The sequence below is a fragment of the Perca fluviatilis genome, chromosome 24, assembly GCF_010015445.1.
Source record: "Perca fluviatilis chromosome 24, GENO_Pfluv_1.0, whole genome shotgun sequence".
In the NCBI taxonomy this organism is placed as follows: domain Eukaryota; kingdom Metazoa; phylum Chordata; class Actinopteri; order Perciformes; family Percidae; genus Perca; species Perca fluviatilis.
The window spans coordinates 18065574-18079094 of NC_053135.1; the positions used below are offsets into that span (position 1 = coordinate 18065574).

At 41.2% G+C, this 13521-nt stretch overlaps 1 protein-coding gene across 6 annotated transcripts in view; it reads right to left on the bottom strand.

Annotated features, from left to right (window-relative positions):
* Positions 1-13521, bottom strand: part of LOC120554632 (collagen alpha-1(XVIII) chain-like) — a 72196-nt gene that overhangs the window by 35738 nt on the left and 22937 nt on the right. The window lies entirely within an intron of this gene.

Below are 13521 nucleotides of genomic sequence, written 5' to 3' on the forward strand. Positions count from 1 at the left end.
GATTACTTTTTGAGCATTTGAAAAATAAATTGAATTTTTTTTTAAATGGTTTCAAAACTAAACTTTGACATAACTCAACATCCTCTGATCTTAACTATTAGTCAAAATCATTCATAATTTCTGCTTCTTTTTTACTCAAAATTAGGTATAATGTCATAAATTAGGTTAATCACCATGAATAAAAAAAAACACTGGAAAAGTGACAAAGACAGGGTCAGTTTCAATCACAGAAATGATGAAAAGTTCTTTAAAAAGGGAAAACTTAGAAAGTGTTAATGTTTTGGTGGCTCAGACTTCTCCGGGGGATAGGTGGGAAAACGGGGGGGGGGGGGGGGGGGGGGGGGGTGTTTTTTTTTTGGGGGGGGAAAAATCGATACAGCATAGCATCGCAATATTTTCCGTGGCAATGCTGTAACGATACACAGACGCCATTGGGGACATAATTTGAAATTGGGAAAAAAGGAAATAAATTGCAATATATCGCAGAATATTGCAATATGTTTATGTAAATCGCAATAATATCGTATCGTGACATAAGTATCGTGATGATATTGTATTCGAAGTTTCTACTTTTCTCGGTCGCTTTTTACGAAGTTTCTGTCGCGGTTTTCTAAGTTTTTGATACTATTTTCCACCTATTCTTGCCTTACTTCTTTCTTTCTACACACTTTTTACAGTTTTTGTTGCCTTTTTTCATTAACATTTAAATGTTTTTCAGTTTGATAAATCTATCGCTGGTCAGGGGCTACTTGGCTTAAAAACACAATTTAAATGGGGTACATTATTGAAACAACGTTTGAGAACCACTGGGTTAGGGCGTGTTAAAACTCGGTAAAACGCAAAAGGTTTTCACTGCAGGAAGAACAGCGAGTTAGGAGAGTGCTTTAAATGAGTCAGCGACTCCACTGATCCGCCCGAGTGGCTCTGGATCAACAAACAGTAAACCACGCTGACCCCCCAGGGTCAAACTGCAAGCCACGGGTCGGATTGGTCAACACTGGCTGAAATCAATCTGCTTTCTTAGAAATAAAGCTGGAACTATTCCAGATGTTTGCTGTACAATTAAGTGTCTCAGAAATAATTGCTCTTAACAATATAGTTGACTCATGTTTTGAGAGGGGGGTTTTTTTGGGACCATTTTTAGCCTTTCTGGAGGGTTTTTTCCCCAAGTTTTTGTTGGTTCTTTCTGAGAGGTCTTTTTTGAGGGGGTTTTCCAGTTTTTTTTGTTGCCTTTTGACATTGACAATTTTTCGGGCATTTTTGTCTCTTTTTTCAAATATATATATATTTTTTTTTATCTACAATTTTTTTCTATGCTTTTGTTGCTTTTCTCAATACACGCAGACATGTCCCGGACCTCCCCCCAGATAGTTGGAGATCTCAACACCCTCCCCGCCAATGTTGAACCCAAAGTTACACCCTTGGTGTATAGGGTCATGTGTGTGTTGTTGTTGTGTGTGTCTGTCTGTCTGTCTGTGAGTGTGTCTGTGTGTGTGTGTGTGTGTGTGTGTGTGTGTGTGTGTTCCAACAACTAACAACTGAAATAATAACTGCATATAGACCGACCAATAATCACTAATATAATTACAACTAGGCATATCTAAACAAAACCAACAATGACCTAACTATCGCTGGATTCCAGTTCCTAAGTTTCTATTTTCGACAGGTTCTGTAAGACTGGGGGCGGCGGGAGGGGGGGTTCAAATTGATGTGAAGAAACTGCTGATGTTTTAGTTCCCATAGATTATATTCTCATAAATCAGAATCACAGGGGAGGAAAAAGGTTCCGTCTCTGAGGACACTTCCACTTAGTGATCTCCTGGGGGTGGCCTGTCGTCGCAGACTCGCCAGAGAAGACAGCCAGAATGTACCAAATTTAAAGTCACAGAGGTTGGAGGTCTATGATGATAATTATGTGAAAGTTTTAAATAAATCTGAAGTGTTCAGTCAGAGAAAGTAAAAGGAAAACTGTAACTTTGACAAAGACTCCGTTTGAGTTTAAAGGACAAATCCGGCGCTAAATGAACCTAGGGGTTAATAACACGTGTACCGAGTCGACCGTTCTCTGGGATATGTTTTCATAATAATCGAATGTGACCAGTTTTAGCCCAAACCGCTAATTAGCTTATAATGCTAGTCGTCAAGACATGCTAAAGTAAAAAGAAATCGCTATTTCTACACCACTAACAAGGCTCAAAATATCACCACACTTCCACGGTAGCATAATGAGGGTCCCTACATGTAAACTCAAGCATTGAGAACTTTGTAAGTGTACAGACAGTTTATTAAAAAGATAGTTTATAAAGACAGAACCGTTCACGTATACAGGCGGGCGCCATCTTGGGAAAACAGTCATGACCAGTCGAACCACGAACGCCGTGCAACCGCTAACCAGTAACATGGCTCAAGCACGGTGTCAAGTATGCAGCGGGGGAAGAAGTATTCAGATCCTATACTGCAGTAAAAGTACCATACCATACCACACTGTAAAAAAATACTCTGTTACAAGTAAAAGTCCCAAATTGAAAATGTTACTTAAGTAAAAGTACGTAAGTATCACCAGGACAATGGAGTTAGTAGTATTAAAAGTAAAAGCACTCGATGCAGACAAATCCTCCCATTTTAGAAAGTGGAAACAAAGGGTCACATAGTGCGGTAAAATCATCAAAAAAAGGGTCCAAAGCGTCAACAAAGTGTTCAAAAAAAGTGTTAAAAGTTTGTTTGTCCAAAAAACCTCAATAAATGGGACAAAAACTATGAAAAAAGCAACACAAATGTTGAAAAGGAACAAAAACTTCGGAAAAAGCCCTGTTTTAATTATTGTTATTATTACAACCCCCCAAGTAAATTACGCCTATGGCTGGACTTGTAGGCCGTTCTACTGTCGGCTAGTTTCATTTATAATCAAACATCAGATGCTATAAACTACATGTGTTTTGTGTGCAGGAATCTTAACGTGTAAAGTAACTAGTAACTAAAGTTGTAACAGATGAATGTAGTGGAGTAACTAAAGTAACTAGTAACTAAAGTTGTAACAGATGAATGTAGTGGAGTAACTAAAGTAACTAGTAACTAAAGCTGTAACAGAGGAATGTAGCGTAATTAGTAACGAAAGCTGAAACCGAAAAGATGAATGTAATGAAGTCAGTAAGTATAGGAATGTAACTAAAGTAACTAGTAACTAAAGCTGTAACAGATGAATGTAGTAGAGTAACTAAAGTAACTAGTAACTAAAGCTGTAACAGAGGAATGTAGTGGAGTAACTAAAGTAACTAGTAACTAAAGCTGTAACAGAGGAATGTAGTGGAGTACATAAAGTACAATATTTCTCTCTGAAATGTAGCGCAGTAGGAGTATAGAATCCAACCGGAGCGCGCCGGGTGGTCCACTTCCCACCAAGGGCACCTGCTATTGGTTAATCCCACAGTGACACAGCTGCTGCAGCTGTTGCACCAATCAGGCGGCTCAAATTGGGTTGGTGGAATTCAGAGCTGTAACAATTCAACACTGTTGCCGCGCAATTAATTGTCTCAGAAATAATTGCGATAATATAATAGTCTCTTTCAGTCAAATTTAAAAAGATGTATTTATGTATTACTTTTTTAAACAAATGAAAGTTATGAATGAATCCCAGGAGACATCTTTTGGGTATATATATCGCTGTCATTGACCCAGATAATGTAATAACACAAACACACAGCCTATGAAGTAAACTATGCCTCTTTATTATCATCATAAAACATACCCCTTGTTGTTTTTGTTGTACCAACAACTAACAATTTAAATAATAATTTGAATATATAGTCTGATCAATAATTACTTATATAATTACAATTTGGCACATCTAAACAACATCATCGATTACCAGTCACACGCCTAAAGCCCTTAGCTAATGTTAGCGGTTAATTTGGTTAAACAAAGAAAGCATGATTATGGAAAAAGATTGACAATTAGAAAATTATGTAATCATCGTTAAAGGCCTACTGGAATAAAAAAAATTTTTTTAAATGATAATGGCAATAGGGAAACTTTTCTTCTGCACCAGCATGTGAATTTGTTTCCGACATTCTATACCAGACCCTGTTTGACTTCGTGCACAGTGTACACATTCACATCTGGAAGCTATCCAGTAAAACCACAGCTCTCCCACTCAACAGCCCAGTCCTGAACAACAACTACAGTATGTCTGCAAGCTATCCTTTCATACAGTACCCACACACACACACACACACACACACACACACACACACACACACACACACACACACACACACACTTTTTCTAATTTCTCTATCGCAGTTGCAATCGCACGTCTCCAGCTCCGAACTTATTTCTGTTTTTCACGTTAACCAAATGCAAAACAAGCAAGATGATTAACAGGACACGAACTAGGCAATTGTTTTGTAGTTCATTTCTACATAATTTCCCCCATTAAGTCCCCCCCCCCTATGTGGAACCCAAAGTTACGCCCTTGGTTACTGCTATTGAATATGACTATTTTACCAACACAGACTGTTTACTTCGAGTCAGTGACCAGATGTTTTTATATTTTTTTTTGACTTGGCTGTTCTCCAAAGCACAGATGGAAGCTGGCATGTACCGACCATGCTGCTGACCCTGCTTCTGTCCCCTCCCTCCCCTTTCTCCGTGCTAACACGGCCAATTGTATGGCCGAACGACACACAGCGACGTTCCACAGCCCTGAAGGCATGGGCCAATAAGACATGACCTCATGTATTCTGTTACAGAGGGATTACTTCAAGTGCCACGTCCGTATTTTCCAACATTTAACCCCGGTGAAACCCAATGCCTGTTTTACCGTGTGAAGAACGAAAAAAAAAAAAAAAGATACTGCCGGTGGAGAGAGACTCAGACGGACAGACAGATGGAGGCAGAGGAAGGAAATGCTTGTCAGATGTCCATGGGAAAGTGGATCATTAGGGACTTTTGATAGGATGCGCACAGACTGCATCAGTCCCAAAAGCCTGCACAGACCCAACATGCCAGTTTAAAAAAAACAGCCTGAAACGTCATTGTGGGACTGGTGGGATTCCTCCAGAAGTTAAGGAGTGCTAACTTCTGGCCTCTCAAGGGGCAAAAAAAAAAAAAACAGCTTCCCTGAAGGATAAGAAACATTAAGAAAAGAGGCACAAAAAATACCTTCAAAATTCAGATTATGCATCCCTTGGAATCTCTTTAAACTGGACCCAAAACACTTTTCATTGATCGAAGGAAGCGATGACTCAGATTGTAGGTTTGAGGTTTATGGGACGGAACGCAATGTTGTTCATAGGGATCGACTGATACTGTTTTTTTCAGGGCCAGTACTGATCATTAGCAGTTAAAGGTCCAATATGTAATATATTTACTGTAATAAATCCAAAAATGACCCCCAATTTCAATCAGATTAGAGCTGGGAAATATATCGATATCGTGATATGAGACTAGATATCGTCTTAGATTTTGGATATCGTAATATGGCATAAGTGTTGTCTTTTCCTGGTTTCAAAGGCTGCGTTACAGTAAAGTGATGTCTTTTTCTGAACTTACCAGACTGTTGTAACTGTTCTATTATTCGCCTTTACCCACTTAGTCACTATATCAACATTACTGATGATTATTTATCAAAAATCTCATTGTGTAATAGTTTGTGAAAGCACCAATAGTCAACACTACAATATCGTTGCGGTATCAATATCGAGGTATTTGGTCAAAAATATCGTGATATTTGATTTTCTCCGTATCGCCCAGCCCTACATCAGATATTAAGGAAACATGCTAAGATGCCAAACACCAATTTATGTCAACATTCGTGTACCCACATTGAATTATATAGCTAGAGTACCCAAGTTGGTTACTCGCAAAAACTAATTGAGAGACAGCCAGTAAAGTGACCCCGACTGGTCCTGGCTAACGCCAGGCATATCATATAAAGGCTCCGTCGCTGACGCAGAGGCCGCTGGTTCGATTCTGGCCCGCGGTAATTTTTCCTGCAAGTCATTCCCCATCTCTCTCCCCTTTTCATGTCTAAGCTGTCACAATAAAAGGCCTAAATGCCAAAACAAATTATTTAAAAAATATATATAAAATCGTCACTTCAGCTTTGCACAAGAAGCTCAAGCTTGTCGTTTTATTGTTCACTTTTAACTCACTTTACATCATCTTTACTATCTTTTTCCTCACAGCGGCACTCGTACGCTACTCTCCGTTACCGCTCGCTCTCCTTGCGCGACCACACGCTGTAAGCGTAAGCGCCGTAAGCGCTGACGTCACTCGCTTACGGCGCCCTGCCATTCTCTTTCGAGCGTAGGCCTCCTGCACACTGCCTGCGTGGCGTGAGCGTGGCGTGAGCGTGGCGTGAGCGTGGCGATTCTGTTGTGTTTCTGCTGCATGGCGGCTGCGTGGCGTTTTCTATGTCTTTGCACACCAGAAACGTTTCTGACGCGGCGCTGTCACCCTTGTTCAACATATGGGGAGAGAGTAGGGCTGGGCAATATATCGATATTATATTGATATCGTGATATGAGACTAGATATTGTCTTAGATTTTGGATATCATAATATCGTAAATGGCTTAAGTGTTGTCTTTTCCTGGTTTTAAAGGCTGCATTACAGTAGTGATGTACTTTTCTGTGTTACCAGACTACTCTAGCTGTTCTATTATTTTTTTTACCCAGACATTATACATTACTGAAGATTACATATCTTAAATGTCATTGTGAAGATATTTTGTTAAAGCACCAATTGTCAACCCTATAATATCGCCACAATATCAACATCGAGGTATTAGGACAAGAATATCGCGATATCAGATTTTCTCCATATCGCCCAGCCCTAGGAGAGAGTTGTGGAAATGTACTGCACTCAAGCAGTAGTTTACTTCATGTTAAACATAAACATATACTGATTTGATAACAGCAAAGACAATTTCAGCAGTATTGACGGCAAAATAGGCTCCAGAATATTTGGTTCTGTATTGACAGGTGCAGTATTTGAAAATCAATAATTATTTATTATTTTTTTAAATGACATTTATATCTGCATTTATGTCAAAACCTAAAGACTTTCAAACATCAACATGTCATTTATTAAATGTAGTCGTGTCAAAATGACATAAAATCTTTTCCCTGGAAATTCTTCCAACACGCTTGCGTGTCGCGTGAAAAATAGTTGCGTTTTCGGTGCGGTCCGCGCCTGAGACGCACGTGTCACGCAGGCAGCGTGCAAGCTCTAACCGGTTAACATGGGAGCCGAAATAAAAACGGACACGCCACGCAGATGACACGCTCACGCCACGCAGCCAGTGTGCAGGAGCCCTTACCTACTAGAGTAGGGGTTTGCGGTTAACCAAGGCAATTTTGGTCGGTGCCTAAAGAATATAGAACTCGATACCCCTGCCCTACTTAAGAAACAGAAATGTTAAGTCCTCAGTGTCTCTTTCTGACACCAAACATGCCAGTTAAACCAGCGGGTTCAACCATTAACACCCCCCAGCTGTAGTTGAACCTCTCGAGACCGAAAACCAACTGGACTTCACGCCTCCGAGAAGCCGAGTGGCGTCAGTCAACACTTCAAAACGGAGGCGACGCAGCTGTGACATCCGCGGCTTCCCTCTGCTCCACGGCCACACTTTAATCCACGTTTAAATCAACGCAGAGCAAATTAATCCTGACTGACTGATGGGGTGGGGGGGGGGGGATCAGTGAGGAGTTCAGATTACATCACACGGGTGGTGGTGGTGGTGTTTTTTTTTTGTTCTCATCCAGCATTTTCTTAAGCTGTGAAATTGTCTGGTTTCTTGGCTGCAGTCCAAATGAAATGTTGTTGCTGTGTGAAGAATGTATTCGGGCAGTGTGGAGAAATGAAAGCTGCAACAGATACCATCAACTATAAGCTGCTGATGGAATGTGTGCATACTTTCCTGTTTTTATTGGGGGGGGGGGCTTTTTTTAACACTTTATTCTTTACATTTCTTTTTTTTTTTCTAAACACTGGATTAAAAGTTATGATTGGTTGGGGGAAATCGCAAGAAATGTCTAAACGGTAACCATGATTTCTCGTCTTCAGTAAGGGTCGAGCTCCAATAAACGCTGGACACTTTCCACAGAGTAACCTCATAGTGTCTCCCTAATAAAGAAATGATTAAAGAATTTGGGGAAAAAACATTTACTAGCTTTTTTTTGCTGTGAGTTAGATAAGGAGAATGACACCCCTTGTCTGTTGGGATGTTGGGATGTTCCATGTTCGGACACCGTTCCGGACACATCCGGTCTGAAAGTTTTCGGACTTTTCGCGACTTTACATTCAAAATGGGCATTAAAAGGTCCAATGTGTGGGAATTTCTCCCATCTAGCGTTGAGATCATATGTCGAAATCAACTCTCTCACGCCACGCAGTTCAAAGTAGGTATTACAGCTACGGTAGCCTTCACTCTTTTTTATGAGCCTCTTGCTCTTTTCAATCTCCTTTTTCTTTTTCTGGGCGAAGAAGAAGAAGACTCCTGTTCCTGAAATTGTGATTTTGAATACGTGTGGTCCTCCATGTTTCCTTCTTCAAACTTGCCGGGGCCGGGAAGCTACGATACCCATTAGCAGCATTAGCAGCACCTTGGGAGTTTATCATGTGACAGCGTAAAAGCGAAAGGCGGAGCAGTATGTCCTGTATGTCACTTACCGGCTAACGTATTTCAAGATGGAGCATGAATATGGAGCGTCTGTCGGTCCCAGATGTGTCGACAGCATTGATGTTAATTTGGGCGACTTGTTTATACAGCTAATGCCCCGGCCTTGAGCCTGGTCCCGGCTCAAGGCCACGCCACTGTTTGGCGTCTTAAAAAAAACTCAAATCTCAAAGCCCAAACGTTAAGACGTTCTATAACTGTTCTACAAGCTTACTAGTACGCCTGATGACTAGTAGACTACACTCTAAGAAATATCCGTGTATCGACAGTTGTTTGACTGTATATTTTAACAGAAATTGTCCATAGAACACGATTTACGGTTGTATTTCTGTTCATTTACATTTCAAATTGCATCATGGGACTTTTTAGCTTCCCCCCGACAATTACACCATTATCGTAAATTATTAACCAGCACTTGGATTACCAAGAGTCAAAAGCGCCAAAAAAGATTTTTAAAAGCGTAGGAAAGGGCATCACCACAAGCGTCAAAAGGGCTTAAAAAAAAGAGGCTTTGAATAAATTAAAGAACAGATTTAATTTCTTTACTAACTGAGCAGCTTTGTATGAGAGAATTTTAAATAACAGAAAATGTTCTGTATTTTTACTGCAGCTACTCACCAAATTTCTGTTTTTAAATTATGGGACAAAGTCCGGATTAATGAGCAGACAGAACTTTTTCTGTTATTTTATGGATTTATTTCTTAGCGTGCATGTTAAAATGGGTGAGCTCCTCCTTTGCAGTTTCCTTTTGTGCTCTCTCTCGCACTGTTTTCCGCCTTCGCTGCCGTTGCCATGGCTGCAGCAGCCGCGAGCAGCTCACCACTAACTAACTGGAAATGGAGCAAAAATGTCCAGGCAAACAGGAAGGACTCTGACTCATGATCACCCTTTTCATTGTAAATTGGCCCAATAAGCAGCTTAAAGCGTTTAAAGGGTTTTTCACGAACTGACTGTGGACCACTTTTCCTTTAAAGAGTGGCTCATTCCCGCTCGCACAAAAGTCCCTCTCACACTTTGTCCCAGTCTCCGTCTCTGCTCAGCTTTTAACCCTTGTGTTGTCTTCCCCTAGCCTAGAACGGCTCTGAAGTCATTCTTAAAAAAGGAAGATGTGTTCGCAGTTTAAAGCTGAATCTATCAACTAGCGTTGCTCTTCCTGGTTGTAGCGCTATCCTATTGCGTGCAGAGGGAATTTGAAAGACAACCGTTTATCCCGCCCCTCGGATTGAGCCCTGCCAATGGTGAGTTCCCAGACCCAACATCTGGATGTGGGTCTGGCTTGTCCGGCTAGTTCTTTGTTCTTTTCTCAAAGAAAAGCTCAACTCCAAGTCTTCCAGAGTCGCAAAGCCGATTTCGAAAGATCGCTGTTCGCCAGCTGCAGCAGCCATAAGCCCCGCCCACCGACTCTATACATGATGTGATTGGCCTGACCAGAGTTTGTTTTTCCAGCTCACAAGCCAAGTTGCTAGACTGGCCCTGGCTGCAAATTACATTTGCCGCCGCTAGGGTGCGTCTAGATTTCTAGGCTAGTCTTCCCCGTCGACCATGCAACTTTTTGTTTTTCTGGGTCAAAATGTAAAAAAATTAATTCGGAACCATCCACGTTATTTTGTTTTAAAATTTGGTTGAAAGAAACCCATATTTCTGATATAGAAACGTTTTGAAAATGGGTCAGATTTGAGGAGGGAGGGTTAACGGTTGGCACATGCGCCTAATTACCGCCCATCAAGTGTTACTGGTCAGAGAGGGTAGGGGACTGGCCGTGCCCTCTGACCCCTGGTGGAGACGTCGAGCCGCCCAGTCTCATCCCAATCACAAGGCTCTCTTGTTACTCGCCGCGACACCGTTGCCCTTTTCTCCCCGAACCGAGCACACAATCGCGACACTCTTTTCTTCAGGGGAGACCACTTTCCCACCCACAGGCGCGATCATAAATGCCATCCGCTGCCCATCCTCCCCGCCACAGACGGTCCAATTGTTCCCCCCTCTTTGCGACTCTAGAAGCTCAAACAGCATTCGCCTCGAAATCCACACAGAATTCCAACGCCAATGCTGATCAGAAATTGTGAAATATGATGCCAAGCAGATAACCCAGGACAGAAATGTGTGACGGGGCATGCAAGAGCAGGAGTTGACAGAAGCAAATAGAGTAATTATTGTCCAACCAGACTTATGCTGCATGTAGGAACAATTATTACAATCAAACCTTGTGTTGTCCTCCGTCTGTTTTACCCGTTTCTAAAACATAAAGTACAGATCATCACCCGATTCTGGGTTGCATCTTCATAGCCAACTTCATTCCGACTTGTTACCACTAGTTTGATGTATGTGTTATGTGCTTTATGTATTGCTTTATGTACGTAGTGTTTGGTATCATGACTGTCTTAAAGCCCTTCTAGGGACGGCCATTGGAAACTAGCAATAGCTTTGAACGCTGTGATGCTGTATACAAATGTCTATGGCTAAGCATCTGTCCCTTTTCAAATAAACATGAAAGGAAAAAGGTTTTAAAAACCATTTACATTTTTTGGAACCATGTCTCTCTATCTCTGTGTGTGTGTGTCTCTATCTGTGTGTGTATCTGTGTCTCTCAGTCTGTGTGTGTGTGTCTCTGTATTTGTCTCTGTCTGTGTGCGTGTGTGCCTCTGTGTGTGTGTCTGTCTGTGTCTCTCAGTCTGTGTGTGTGTGTGTGTGTGTCTCTGTATTTGTCTCTCTGTCTGTGTCTCTGTGTGTGTGTGTGTCTGTGTGTGTGTCTCTGTATTTGTCTCTCTGTCTGTGTCTCTGTGTGTGTGTCTGTGTGTGTGTCTGTGTCTCTTAGTCTGTCTGTGTCTCTGTATTTGTCTCTGTCTGTGTGTGTGTCTGTGTGCGTGTGTGTCTGTGTGTGTGTGTGTGTGTGTGTCTGTGTGTGTGTGTCTGTGTCTCTTAGTCTGTCTGTCTCTGTATTTGTCTCTGTCTGTGTGTGTGTCTGTGTGCGTGTGTGTCTGTGTGTGTGTGTGTGTGTGTCTCTCTCTGTGTCTCTCAGTCTGTGTGTCTCTGTATTTGTCTCTGTCTGTGTGTGTGTGTGTGTGTGTGTGTGTGTGTGTGTGTGTGTGTGTGTGTGTGTGTGTCTGTGTCTCTCTCTGCGTATCTGTGTGTGTGTGTGTGTGTGTGTCTCTCCCTGTGTATGTATTAATAAACTGTGAATTAAACTTAAAAAGAGGAACAAAGGACAAAAGCAGGGTTAAAACCTAAATCAGGTGACTGATTATATGCAATATATAGAACAAATAGGTCCCTCTCGGATTCTCGGATTATACATAATGTCCATAAAATCAAGTGAGAGAAGTTAAATGTTGTTGTACACCATGTCTGCTGGAAAATAATTAGCTTACAAGACCCTAAACGTCCCATTTCTCCCTCTTCCTTTTCTTGTGTGTGCATTGGTTAATGAACGAGGTAGCCAACGCAGGTGTTTGGAAAATCCACACCCAATAAAAAACAGTCTAACGACAAACACGTCGATGCCTCACATCCTGTACTGTATAATGTAAAAAAAGGGTCCCATTTAGGAAGCCACTTTCACTACATCTTGATCATTATAATTCAGGGAAAATCTCAATTCTGCAGCACATGCATACGTAAGGACTGTACAGATAGTAGAAGTTAACACTGTGTTCAACAGTATGGCTTGTATCGGAGTTTAAAGGTTATCCAAACAAGAGCCTCACTTGTGGCACATGGAAAATAACAAAACTAACTGCCACTTTAACCCATGAGATTTGCATTAAATATCCCTGTGGGAAAAATGCATTCTAAAGATGGCTTCATGTTTTAAGGTCATACTGTTAACCCCTGAAAGAAGAGTCCATGCAGCAACAAACCTCCGCTGATGAAGACTGCACAATTTATGGCGCCGCTAACAGGCTGGACATGGGCCTCTGGAGCATTTCCTGTCTTAAGGGTTTATACCCGGGGGGGGGGAAATACTTCTTAACTGTGTAAATCAAATGCTTTTTCTATGCTTTTCTTAATATAAATGGACTTAGAGACCTTTGATTCAATATAGAAAGTCATTTTAACCCTCCGCCTGTTGTCCTCAGGTCAAATTTGACCCATCTTCAAAGTTTGTTTAAAATCCGAAATATGGGTTTCTTACAACCCAATTGCCGAAAAATAACTTGGATACATGCATGTATGTTGTATGGGACCCATCCAACGTTCTTCGCAGGTAAAATTAATGAAAACTTCCACTGAATGTTGGGCGTTTCATTCAATTTCATAGCATTTGAAAAAATAATTTAAAATGGTCTTAAAACTCTCTCCTGACTGAACTCTGACATAAAGCAGTCTGTGATTCACTCAACATCCACTGATCTTAACTATTAGTCAAAATAATTCATCATTTCTGCTTTTTTTTAACTAAAAAATTAGGTTTAATGTCATTTAAATTAGGTTTATTGACTATGAATTAAAAAAAAGCGTTGGAAAAAGTGACAAAAACTGTCAAAAGCATCAGGGGAAAGAGCCAAAAAAAAAGTTAATTTTGAATTTTGACCCGGAAGGAAAACAAGTTCCTGGTGTACGGGAAGACAACACGAGGGTTAAGTGGGTTTGGATTCACGTAATCATGTACTAAGCGGAATATTCCGGAATGCATTTTTAGTTAGTTTGGTCTTCACATTCAGCTTTGCCGAAATACAACATAAATAACATAAAACAAGCTACAAAGTTACGTTGCTGTCCAAAAAAAACGGTGCTTTTACAGATCGGCAAGACAATCACATGGAGGCGGCATGCAGCCTGGGACAGTGACGTGAACTCAGGTGTTGCGTCATGCGTTCTTTTTCCTCGGGGCACGTGCAAGTG